Raw genomic sequence first — 14,328 nt, 5'->3', positions numbered from 1 at the left:
TGCTATCAGCTGGAGAATTTTCAGTCCACTTAAAACTGTGCACGTTGTTCAGGATGCGGGTGATTTTAGATCGTTTGACATTTTGAAAAAAAAAATTGGTTTCAGAATTTGGCTCAGTCATCTCAAGCCATGCAGAAACCACAGTCAGGTGCGAATCAAGTTGTATATGAATTGATGGACATCCAAAGCTTTTATTTCCTGTGTTTTGCATGACTTAATATTGAGTGTCAGCTTGAACTCTTGTTTTCGCTTAATAATGCTCCAAAATAAACAAATGCATTGAGAAATGTAATAGACAGGATTGCACGAATGCTTTCCATGCTTTGTTTTTCCTTTTAATACACATTTATGAGGCATGCCTACTTGTCAGTAAACAGATTTCTCCTCCCATGCACACAGATCAGAAAAAAGGAATTATTTGCTTTTTTTTTTATCTGCGTTTCCTTTGAATTTAGACAATACCAAGGAGGACTGAGAATATGTGTGCTCGAAGAGCACAGTAAACAGAGACGAAATTAGCCTTGCGGCATTTGGGTACAGTCATAGTGAGAATATAACCCATCACACATAGAATGCAAGTGTTTCACATCTGCTCAGTTGCTGCATTTTCTCCGGCCAGGCCTGATGCTGCGTTTGGACTACATCTCATGACTATTCCTTGGGTAATTACAGAGACGTTAGGCAACTTGAACGCTTCTTATCATGGGCCCACATGTACATTTGATGCACTGTGCCACTGAAACCTGCATAATCTTGTAGCTGGTTTCTGATCGCAGAAGGCCACAGGCTTATGGAGACACAGTGGGTGTGTTTGCCTCCTCTGGGTTTTGTTGTATGAGCATTTGTTTGACCTCAGAGGGAGGTCAGCACTATAAAACAAATGCCTACAAGTAAACTGACCTTGATCCTGCAAAGATCCTTTATGCAAGCATGCATTCATCATCTTGTGCATGTTATCACTTCTGTTTCCTCTCTTAGTCGAGTGCTCTTAAGTAGAAAGATGTGGCTTTTGGGCTGCTGTAATTATTCAGTGGCATAGTTTGACAACCCATTCGGTTCCAGTGGAAAATTCAGCCAAAACATGTTTCACAAAGAAGTTAGCATGGTTGGCAGAATATAAAATGTGTGCTTAGAATTTTAAATTATTTTAGTTTAAAAATAATACCGGAAACACTTGTCATGTAGACATCTGCAGAGTATTTTTACAGACATAAACTAGACATTAAAAAGAAATGCAGCGTGGCCAAATCAGACACCAGGCTCACACATTTTATACACCTGAACCTAAATTTCAAAAGTGGTGACTGGTCAACCTCTCAAGCGTTCATTACAGTGCAGAAGTCCAACAATCCCTTTGCATCATATGAGAGGAAATAGCCTTTGTCCCTCCTGCTGCATACGCCTATTTATAGACTTATCATCTGCATGCTCTATGATCACAGCGGCCCAGGCCTTGCATTGCTCATTGCTTCAGGCCTGTCATACAAATGACAATTCTCTCCACTTGCTCTTTCTTTCCAACCCCCTCATCCATCATTCCATCATAGTCAAATGCCTCAACGCTATAGCCCCATCTGGCCTCAGACCAATGGCATTTGTGCTGCAAATTAATAGCACTGAACTGTGAATAAGAGCATTATGACTATTTGTGAAATTTAGGTCATAAAGTCAACTGAGGAAGAGACTTTATTTTTGGCCTTTTTAATAGTGGTTGCTTTAAACTAATGTTGGGGGGGGGGGTTAATTACTGAATGTTGTTAATGTAAGAATATGATCAGAAACTGTATATGCCAGTATTTTGTTTTGTTTTTTTAATCAAACTATGAGCTTCTTCATTTTGGGCTTTGAAGTTGTTTCTCTTCTCCTTGTTTGCTGGAGTATTATTTTTACTAGTACAGAACTGATTGGCTTGGTTGTGCTGTTATGAAACTGATATACTTAATTTTCTCAGCGTGAATAAGATGAACAAATAAACATATGAAAACTGGGGAAAATAGGGGTGCTAAAAATTGCCCATTTTAGCCTGTTGCTAGGCCTGCACAATTAAACTTTAGTGGATATAAATGAGATGCTACTCTCATGAACTGAAAACTGACATAATGCTTTTATAAGGTGTCACAGGTGCATAAATGCTAAAAACAGGTATTTGCAAGTCGCTAAGTTTTTTCTAGGTTACATTGTCACAACATAATGTCTGATATAGATAAGAACCCTCAGAAGCCTGAGGATATATCTGTGTGCCTAGTTTGGTAGCTCAGCTCACAATCATCTAGGAGGAGTTCATGGGCAAAGAAACAAACACAGGCATTTTGTGTACTATAGTAAGATAATTATGCGACACCAAGACCCAAATCTGCAGAAACCTTCCACATACAGTTATCAAAAACCAAAAGCGAAGGCTTAACTGTGATGACAAGAAATCAAAGAAGGTGAAGATTCAGTGAAATGAAAATGCAAGGTTTCATTTTTAATCAACATTTTCCATTTTTAGTCACCAGTGACAAACAAAATATCGAAAACACTTTTTTTAAGCAACCAGCATCAAAGTGATAATCCCCTAATCACAGCGATGTTCACAGGAAACAGCCTAAAACGCCTCCATTAAGTGACTGAATTTGGGGTTACTGCTTTTTTTTTCTTTTACATGACACTTCTAAGCTAGTCTCACAACACTTACAGTTGTGCCCATGAGTCATAAAGATGTTTTCAATAATTAATAATCTGAAGCAGCGGAGGCAGCAAACAGCAAAGACGTGGCAAGAAATGACAAGACATGTCAATTTTATTTACTTGGTTATCATTTGATCTTTAATTATAAATATGTTCCAGGACGGTGTTATTTCAGTAAATACATATATGTCTAATTTAATGCCCAAAAAGTTTTAGCTCAAATGAGGTGGGGGGTTGGTAATAAAACACCTCTATCTTAGCTTTACCAGCCCTGCAGCCAGGCTGCAGTGTACTCATGGGGCTTCAGTGCGATTGTAAATCAGGAACGCTAATGAGCGACAAGGGGAGAGGGATTTGCAGACTTAGGGAGTTGTTTATCTTGTTGACACTGATTGTTTACGGGCTACCTTCCTTCCGTCTCATCCCTCCACCCATCTTCCCCAACATCCTCTGGGCCAACGTTCCTCAGTGTGGTCTGCGTTCTGCCATTTTTGCACCACGAAGTAAAACTCAAGCCGTAAAGACGATTTCAAGAGTGCACAGAGTTAAAGCTGATATCTAAAAATTCAGTGTTCGTGCTCATGCATGTAGGTGATTTCTTTTTTCACTATGAGCAAGCTCTGATTGGTCTCGAGCAACACCTCATATTCACATGACTGAAAAAGTACTAACGCCTCATGTGACTTCACACTTGCTATTGAAAATTAACCACTCGGTATTAGCGTGATGCAGCGCACCACAGGTTTTGTGTAGTAGACGCTGACACAAACAGTCTTAGTCATTGAAATTACATGTTCCTTCGTCTATCCCGATGCATTTTCCTGTGTGTCATAGGTGTTGATGCAGTAAAGAAATACCAATGAATTAACTGTCTGGAAATGTTCCTGAGGGCGAGGTGGGGTGTGTCCACAACAGGCAATAAGTCTGTCCAACTACTGTACTGCAAGCCACACATCAGATTGCATCATGTAATATTATTTACTTATTTATTGTAAATGGCCTGTATTTGTATAGCGCTTCACTAGTCCCTAAGGACCCCAAAGCAGTTTACACATCCAGTCATCCACACACACGTGATGGCAAGCTACATTGTAGCCACAGCCACCCTGGGGTGCACTGACAGAGGCGAGGCTGCTGGACACTGGCGCCACCGGGCCCTCTGACCACCACCAGTAGGCAAAGGGTGAAGTGTCTTGCCCAAGGACACAACGACCAAGACTGTCCAAACCAGGGCTCGAACCGGCAACCTTCCGATTACAAGGCGAACTCCCAACTCTTGAGCCACGATCGCCACCACAATATTGTATTTATCAGTGTTTAATTAGAACTGTTAAAAAGTGCTAAAAAAAAAAGGTGAAAATAAGTTTTCTATTTTAACATTTTACTGTAAAGGCAAACAAATGCTTATGAGAAGGTGCGCTGAGAAATGTTGCATCACATTGTTTTGCTTTTAAAAGGAAGGACGCTGTCATGGTGAAGCTTGCAGTTTGTCGCACAACAAAACCTCTGAGCTCGAGTCTCATCTCGGCCCCGACTAAAAGCCTTTGATGTTGGCAGGCTTCAAACCATCAGATGTCTTTCTTTCAGTCAGACTCTCTCAGATGTGTCGGGCAGTCCCAGACACAAAATGCCACTACTCGTCACTCCCTTTATTTCTGTTCAAAGTGGTGTGTTGGTTTTGCCTTTTGTCTCTCAGCCCTCTCTCCAGGTCGAGACAAGGTCACGTGACTCAGCTCCTATCACCGTGAAGTTGTTTGACGTCCTCCCAGGTCATATTCTGTGTGTGGGTGCAATCTACATGCTCTATACTATTAATCGGCCACACCGCTCTTCTGTAAATGGGATCTACTGTGTATCCATTCTTTTCGTTATCTAACTGAATTTCTTTAAGACATTTCCCTTCCACAATCATGCAACATTTGTGGTGAGTGATCTCTTCTTACCAAGCGTTTCTGATGACTTGAGAAGGTCATCATTTTTTTCTGTTTTGTAAGGTCAGTATTCGCTTTGGCAGCACTGCAGTCCGAGCGCACAGTGAATGTGCTAGGTGTCACGTCTCTTTGAACAACGTCTGTGCTAATCTCAGCATGAGACTGATATGATGTACACATGCTCACAGATTGGATACCTTCAGGGCCTATATGGCTTAAAAACATGTTCTTAACAGATGATGAAACAGCTTTGGAACTTCTGAAGTGATTTGTGCCTTGGTCCTTTAAAAAAAAAAAAGGGGGTGGATTTTATTATTTTGGAGGTGACTGCTCTTTAGGTCCTCTGTTAGTGATTTTGTTGAATGCACTGGGTTTATTTGTGCACACTGAGGCTACAAAAAATAATTTTTTTCCTCCCATGTCCCTTCATACAGCATGCCCAGCTTTCTCCATCTGTGCAGCTCCTCCCACAGAGCTGACGGCTGTCCACACAACGAGAGGCTGAAAGGTGACAAACTGTTCGGCTATCCTTTGCTGTTCCAAATCTTGTGGTCCAACCCCTTTTCTTGTGGAACTAGCGGTGGACTCTGGACAATATTCTGTGTCTGGCTCTTCTCATTTGGACTCCCTCCCAGTTCCTGGGTTCCTCTGCCTACCTTGCATGTGGTAGAGCGACTGTCACATCCTCCTTCCCCTCCTGGGCACTGTGCTGTCCTGACAGCACCATGTTGCTGTGGCATATGTCCTCCATGCGTCCTCCACGATCTCATGCAGTGTTAAAACCTGAGTGCGTGGCACTGCTGCATTCATAATATGCCATGCAGGATGTAAATCATTATAGATTTTCTGCTTGATTCACTTTTATTAAATATTTATGTTCATGCTGGAGTGGTTTAGTAGTGGGGGGGGGGGGGGGGGGGGGTGTCCCACCAGGCGGAAACACAGACAACAGCACGACCCATACAGCTACAGAAAGTCAAGGAAGCCTGGAGGGGGGCAGGCCTAAATAAAACAACCATATCGGTGACCATGGCAACTGGCGAACTTAAGCTAATTCATACACTCAAACAGCGGGCTCCAACAGCAAACATCCTCCCTATAAATATGCAAACCAGGCCGATCTTCTCCTGTGGGTGGGCAGCATAGACATATGGTGACAGACCACCCACCAGTGGATGTGATTTTCTCCTCATGATGGCTGAATATCAGCAAATGAAAGCACTCTGTTTCTGAAACAAAAAGAAAAACCGAGGCTCATGTCTCACAGTTCAGAAGCGAGTTTGACATTCTGCCGAGGTTCCCTGTCAGGATGTCTGGATTTGCAGATCCCTACTGTGCCATTGCGTCTAACCTCTGGACTTGTTGTGACTTGTGACTGTGCACTTCCGTGTATTCACTGGAAGTGAGACACCCAGCCCCTGTAGGCTTGAAAGGCTGCTTTGAAGTTTGTAGTTTTTGATTGTAGAAAACATCAACATCAATCAGCCTGAGAGTGAAATACTTGAGTACTTAGACCTTCTTAACTATTAAGGTTAGTTTTTTCCTGCATGTGTAGCAGCTAACCTATGAAAGCGTCACCATCAATCAGGAAAAGCTTGCTTTGTCAGAAATGTAAAAAAAAAAATGAATAAACCCACCAACAACTGTAACTGTAACTCTCAAATGGACAGTGCATCTCATTTATTTTAGCTGAACAGAGGCCAGAAGTAAATCCACACACGCATTTGTAGTTTAATGGGAAGCACCTATTTATGTTTTCAAATTTTATGCTAATTCCACATTCATGCAGAGCTGGAAAAGGTAAAAATAAATTTCCCAACTGGGAAAACACCCTTGCAAGTCAGGGCAACCATTCAGAAACTATGGAAATTTCAGACTTTTAGGCACCTGACTTGCAAAGTAATATTTTACTGGAAACACCTGCCGACGTGTTCTTTAAAAAGAGACTCGTATTCATGTTGTTTCCACAATCCAACTCAAGGTCAGATGAACACACAGTGGTCTACAGAACAATTTCCTAATGCGGAAATTAGGACCATCCCAGGAGCATGTGACAACAGCGTCGGGGCTCTACATCTCGCTCACTTGCACGAGAGTTTCCAAATAGTAAGCAGAAACATCTTTAACCACTTCTGCACTGTAATTTACTTTTTACTATTCCTGCTAAATGATGCCATGACCCAGAACAAATATCACATAGTGCACAAATGGGGGACACCATATATTTTGGTCGAAGGATCAGTTTCTCAGCTGGGCTCTGCCAATCTTTAAAAAATGCACACGTGCCGTGCGAGTAATGAGTTGTGTGTGTGTCAGTGTGCGTCCGTACTTTTGTTACTGACATGCCCTTCTTAAGCTTTTCATTAGCTAGCTCACAAGTGTTCAAAAGGGCGTGGCAGGGACAATTGTCAGAGACAGCACGCCGCTGTGATGACTATCACTCGAGGTCATACATACCGTACAACTTGAGCTTCTGTGACTGATTGCATCTGAGCCTTTGTATATGCTCTTTGTTTGCTTGCACGCACATTTGCTTTGTTGAGTTTGCTACATGTAAATGTATGTGTTTGGGTGTCTGCATGCATTTATTTTTTTCCCCATTTGACATGTTGGGCACGCAGCTGCAAGGTACAGGGTTTGGCTCATATCCGGTGCTCAGACAGCACTAGAAGGAGGGTTGTTTCATAGTTTGGATGTGCAAGGAGTGATGTCGTTTTTCCCTGCGCTCCTCCCACACTAGTGTATTTAGGGGTTTTAAACATGAATTTCTAACAGGCAAAAGGTAATTATTGTATATATAGACAGGCACTGGTAATAAGGGCTGTTCTGGTGGGGCATCCAGGGCTGATCAAGACATGCCAGTACTGGTGTCATTTACAGACACCCCCCCCACCCTCATTCCCAGTTATTTCATGCTACACATTAGTTACAGCATAAGGAGGGAAACACATTCTGCAGTTGAGCAATGGTTTCATTCAAACACAATAGACAGAACCACAGACATGCCAGACTATTTTAAGGGCTCAGAGGAAAGAGAAAAAAAAAGGGGGGGGGGGGGGGGATCAAGGAACTACCATTTATGAACAAAAGAGCGACAAATTAAACATGCTTATTGTTTCTGCATGCATATAGGACAGCACTACCTGACTAGATTTGTTTACATGTCATTGTAGATGAGCTGACCAAAGCCAAAGTGGCTGATTCATCCCCCCCCCCCCCCCCCCCCCCCCATCTCTAGGGGGGTGAAAGTAGAATGAAGTTTAGGAGTTTCAGAGCAGAGGGTGTTCAAAGACAGCAAAGCTTTTCTCTGCACCGTTTCTCTGCAATGGCCTCAGTGGAGAAAATGGCCCACAAACACACAGCTGTTTCTAATCGGTAACTCAGCACCGATGGCTGACCTACATTCTGGTGCTTGCACATCTTTGAACCCGTGGCCCTGCCAGACTCAGCCATGGGGGGAAGGTAGAGGGAGAAAAACAAGAGGGGGGAGACACTGGAGTTAAGAGGGGTAAAAGAAACAGGAGTGAGAGAGAGGCAGAATTCAGCTATAGGTTTAACAGGTTGCATGGCATGTCAGACACCAGACTTGTGTAAGCACTTTCAAATCTTTTCATTGCTGCTCCAAGTATATGTGCACATCTTTGGACACATGCTCATATATGCTCATAGAAACTGACGGAGTTTCTCTGAATCGCAGAAAAAGAGAGAGAGAGAGAGTCAGTGGAATTGGGTTTGTTGTATGGGAGAAAAAAAAGAGAGGAAAGAAGGGAAGGGGGGGGGGGGGCGTTGTGCAGCAAAAAGGCTGCAAAAACAAAAACCGTTAACTTTAACATTTACACACACTCTGCTTTGGAGAGAGGAAGGAACTGGAAGTGGGTCACTGTGTCTCAGGACTCCAGAAGAGAGGAAAAAAGAAAAATAGAGAGCAGGGGAGAAGAGAAAACTGAGAGACAGAGAGAGTCAGTGGAGGCCAGCTAAGAATCCAAAGGACTCAAATGTGCAGCAACAAATCCACACAAGGAGCAGAAAGAGGGCAAAACCAGATAAAACATGACTCAAGCAATGTGGTAAGAAAAAACAACACAAAAGCTAAAAATAAAAAGGTGTTTGCAAAAGTATTTCTCACAAGCATTTCTTTCACATTGTGGCACTCAAAGCAGGTGTGGCATAAAAAAAATGAGTGCAAGTGGAAAAGAGGCTTCATGTTACAGTATCACACAGTTCTTTTTTATGCATACCATATTGACAGTTTCTCACCAGAAAACAGTTTGTTCTTGTCCCCAGAAACTGCAGCGATGCAGGCTGCAGATGCTTGTGTGCTGCAGCAGCGTGGTGCCTATCAAAGTGTGGCTGCAGTAGTTGGACTGTAATTAGTCAGCCCTCCACTGTCAGCAAAAAAAAAAAAGAAGAAAAAAAAAAGCATTCACATGGGGAAAGCAGACACATTGCAGACATGCACTAGGAACTGGCTTTTCTACTTGTGTGAAGTTTCCTCTGCTAACTGGGTTACAGGAGTCAGTAGGGTGTCCGAGTTTGGTTCACTTGTTGTGCTCCTGTTATGCTCGTATGGTCCTCTGGGTTCCTCTTGTTTTGGAGCCAGGCTGAAACAAAAGCCTTGTGTCAGCAGCAGAAGCGGCACTAAACACTGAAAGTCACCACGGTCCTGCAGAGGGAGGGGTGGCGGAGGAACTGCATTAATATGGGGGAACCTTGTTTGTTGTTTATTCTTGTTTTTTTTTTAAAAACTCAACTATTTCATTTTGTGGTTTTCCCCCTTATTATCTGACCCCAATGTTTTACTTCCCCTCAAATCGGATTTTGCAGAATAATCTATATACATCTATTTCTAGTCCTGTCCCAGGCCAAAGATGACCTTTCTGTGAATGTGATCCTCGTTTCACTTTGATCTGTTTTTCTCTTGCTCGACTGAACAGACAAGTGTTCTTTACATCACCGATGTGCACACAATTACAAGTAAACTCAAATTTAAAACAAGTGTTAATGCCAAATGAAGTATAAACTGAAACCCATATTACTGCTCACACTGTACGTATGTACATTTGTTGCTGTCGTATTAACATGATCAAAACCTCCATGGCTGAGGTACAGAAGCAAAACGCCATGAGCTTATTTCATGATGTAGGTGGCTCAGTAGGTTATCTTTTTAAGCCTGCAGCAAACAAAACTAATTCAGTGGATTATGATACGCTGCTCTGCTATGCAGCTGCACACTTCAGACTGCAGAGGTAACCCGATCAAGTCTTCTCATATGATGTTTTGGTTGTCTCACTCAACACTACGACAATCATGTTTGATAGCATGCCCCTTGTATGTGTATGTGTCAAGGTGTCTACTACCCTCATTAAGTTAACTATGGTTGAATTACCAGGACTTGTCATGGAGCTCTGTCTGGCCTGTGGTTCCACTGTGTATGTGTGTGTGCATGCATGCATGTGTGTATGTGCATGCGCTCAAGGAGGTGTCTGTCAGTTCAATCTACTGTCAACGAGATGAACAGAGTACGAGTATGAGTGCTAAACAGCCTGTCAGTCACATGCCCCCCCCCCCCCCCCCCCCTGTGTTTGTTCCAGCATTAGAGAGAGATGAATCATGTTTTCCCTCAGACTGCCTACAATTAAACAATAATTTCATCAGAAAATACAAAGAAAGTGGCGTGGAGAAAAATCTAATGTTTCAGGGAAGCATTTGCCCCAAACAGCTCCTCAATTCACAGCACCAAGGTGTGGCCTTTTCAAGAAACAGTCATTTCAACTCTCAAATCTCAAAGAAATACAATACTGCAAACCGAATGTCAATGACAATGAGAGTGTAAAAGCCCTCAATCCCATTGTGTGTGTGCGTGTGTGAATATTGACCAGTATTGAGTTTTTGTATGTTGGTGAAGGGTTGTGCTGCTGCAGAACATAATGACAAATGTTTGCTCCCGGATTAGAGTTGTGATCCTTTACAAACATCAGAGGAACACTTTTCTGTGTGTGTCTCTGTGTAGTTGTTTGACAGCTGAAGTATATTAGCACAGGCACAGCTGATTTACAGTGGCTCTAATAACACACTGCCATCATACTTCAAACAAAGAGCCCAAAGACGCTGATCCAGTGACTCTTGTGTTTCTTAACCAGGGACAGCTGGAGGAGGATCTTTCAAAGGCCTCATGCTAAATGTCATGTATCACCACCAACCGACTGATGAGACAAGAAATTAGAAATTGCCCAAGGGCTGCTTGTAGAAACAGCAAATAAATTTTAAAGTGCCTTAATGTATTGAGTCTTGCAATTGATATAAAATGAATTAAGCATTGAGAAATTCTTCAATCTTAAAATCAGAGCAGGCAACAAAACAAAACTGTCAAATCTGGATACAGACCAAATCCATACAGAAACTACATCATTAAAACCACCTGCCTATTGTTGTCTTGGTCCTCCTCATGCTGCCATCCATGCAATGGTCTCTGGCACTATGACGTCAGCCTTCCATCTTTTGGGTGCTGTGGCTTTGTGTTACATGGACTTTAGTTCACTTACAAAAACCCTTACGATTTGTTCCAAAAGAGTGTTTTACATAAACAAATTCATTGATTAACATGTCTAGGAGGGCTTTGGGAATAGACAGCCATACACTATGATCACTATAATAAGAATATAGTTGAGTGTCCTACGTGCAGCTCAGTGTTTTGGTGATTAACAAGAAGGTCCTGGGGTGAATCCACTGGCCAGCTGAGGCCTTTCTGTGTGGAGTTTGCATGCTCACCTCATGTGTCTCTAAGTTCTCTCCTGGTACTCTGGCTTTCTCCCACAGTCCAAAGGAATGCATGTTTGGTTAATTTTGTTTTTCTAAATTGGCCGTGGGTGTAACTATGAGCATGTAGGTTCTTCTTAGACAAATTTTAAGGGGCATGAACACATAGCCATCGTTTGTGCACAGGACTGAGCTTCGACCTTTGCAAGTGACCTCTCCACCGAGCCGAATGAAGATTTAAATTGAGCGCAGTGGGTTGACAGTTCTGTCTGCTATCAGGCAAACACTGGATTAGTTATTTTCTCCAATATATTCACTTAAAAGTTTATTACATTTTTTAAACTCTGACTGGTCCTTTAAAATATACCATACCAGACAATAGATCAAATAAAAAATATCTCAAAGTCAATAAATCCCCTTCAGATCAGCTGATTTGAAATATATCAATCTAGGACTATGCCGCACAATATTCATGGCGCATTTAAAAATCACCAAAAAAAAAGAGGCTGCTGACTCAAACAGAGACAATCAATTTGATGTTACAGTGCTGAATTTTATCAGTGATTTTAATCTGCAGAGCTCTCATTAGACGTCTGAGTGAATTAAGAACCTGTGGTTTTTGCATGCTTTAAAATAGCAGGTCAAACTCAGGGAAACAACAGGGCCTTTAGAAACCAGTAAAGCATCGCAAGGACACCTGTGGGTTAGTAGCTTTCTCAAAAGTCAAGCATATGCATACGATTAAAGGAGATTGCATGAAGAAAAAAAGGCAAACAAAGTTAAAATTTGTCATGCAGTGCTCCTTCACTACTTGGAAATATGGCTGATACTAATGCTAAGCGTATGGAATTTCGCTCTCCCCTTCAGGGGCCCATCAGGGACCCACTGTGCACTGTGCTGTCATTTACAGTGGCATTTTTAAATGTCACATGACCACGAGACACAGGATGTGAATTGACAGTGTGGTGTGTGCAGACAGATGCATGCTGTTTTTGCAGTGCTAGACCACTTTGCATTTCCTGGCATTAGCAAATTATTAAGCTTTGGTGACGTCTTCCTTTGGGCTTTCTGTTGGAGATTTATAGAGAAAGGGGAAGTTACACCACTTGTGCCTTTTCCCGGTCTGTTGTCTGCCGTGACACCGGTGCTGAGCCCTACGAGCACCTAGCGTTTGATAGGTTTAAAAATGACAGCACGCATAGCTACAGGAAACGGTCTTCACAGTAATATAATCGTTTTATTGATAACTGTGTCAAAGTCTGCAATATGAACTCAAGTTTAGTCTCCATCTGCGCTTAATCACAGAGATAAGCTGTCCTTTTATTGTATTATTATCCTATTTGCTTTACACGTCTGTGGAACTACAATTGATTCAGATATAAGATGGGTGAAAATCTATATTTATTTTTTTATATTTCATATCTGAATCGTTTAAAAAGGAATGCTGCTTTCATAGAAATTAAGAGTCAAATGCACTTGATTAACTTACAATCAGCAAGTGTGACTACCTTTGTAATAGCAAAGGTTTTGACAGTCTGCTGGTCTGGACCATTCAGGTGCCAAAATATTCTCAGGAGTGGACGTCCAAGCAAAGGTTTGATCGTGCTATGCTCAGAGAAACTCCAGAAAACCCCCGATGTGATATCTCAGACTCTTAACATTTACCATGCTAGCTGAGGCCTGTAAAGTTCATGACAGCACAATTAGAAAAAGACTGAACAGTTTCTAGAAGAAAGCCATTTCTCTCTACAAAAGAACATGGCAGCATGTCTTAGGTTTGCAAAGTTGCATCTTCTAGAAATCTTGATCAGTGTCCTTTGGACATAATGCACAGCTCCATGTTTGGTGAAAAAGCAAACAAAGCATATGAGCACAAACATATCATGTCATCTATTAAGCATGGCGGTGGAAGGGTGATGATTTGGGCTTCCTGGAAAACAGAAAACAAGTAACTCTTAAATTATGCCTGTAGAAAAATGATTTCCTGGATCTGGATGCCAGCCTTATTCTGACATATATGCATGTATGTTGCTTTGTGCAGTACCTACTTCCCCTCTCAGAATTTAAAGAGAAAACACTCTGACGTGAGACTGCGAGGAAGAAGAGGAAGACATGTGCTGCATGGTCACGTCTCAGACAGTTAGCGTGAAATTTATGTAACCTGGAAATTTCATGAGCTACAGAGAAGTTACAAAGCAATTAGCCAGAGTAATTATTACATAGAACACCAACCTCACTGTGGAAATACACAAAATATGAAATTAGTTTCATTTTGAGTTTCCTCTAAATCATATTGCACAGTTTGACTCACAAATCAGTCGAGGGATGTAAAAGTTTACAATGAAGTGTGCGAATTCTAAACAGAAACTGGACCGTTTCTTGTATGCAAAAGCATATTGTTTTTTATGCGTGTGTGTATGTGTGCTTGTGGGCATTCATGTGCATAAAATGGAGTGGAGGAAGTGTATTTTTGTCACAAACAAGTTGACCAATCGTCTTCTCTTTAGTGCTCTGTAAATTACAGTAAACCTGGGTCCAGTGCCACAGTTGAGCTGGTATGAGGCGACAGTATAAAAAGAAGGAAGGAAAGAAATTATTTGTCTTGGCTCGTGTGTGCGGAGCTGCAAACATTTTCAAACTTTGCATACTCACCAAAACTGAGAAATGTTACAGTTCATTTGTGACACCATCTCAACACGTGTGCCTTTACAAATAAAGTAGATAACACACCCTTATAATGAGTGCAACCTATAATCCATGCTAATTAACTGGGTTTACCTTAGAAAGATGAATCAAAACCAGTGTGTAAGCTCTAAAATGTGCATTACACAGTGAGGGATTTCAACCACAGGTGTGAAACGTGGAGAAAACTATAGGTGTGGCAACAAAAGCAGCTTAGAGAGTCTTTTTTTAACCTTTTGTTTCAAGGGTTTTAAACACACCTACTGAAGAGAACATAAGGAGAGGCTGT

Source organism: Astatotilapia calliptera, chromosome 6 (assembly GCF_964374335.1).
Source record: "Astatotilapia calliptera chromosome 6, fAstCal68.1, whole genome shotgun sequence".
Taxonomy (NCBI): Eukaryota; Metazoa; Chordata; class Actinopteri; order Cichliformes; family Cichlidae; genus Astatotilapia; species Astatotilapia calliptera.
This window is presented reverse-complemented; position numbering follows the sequence as displayed.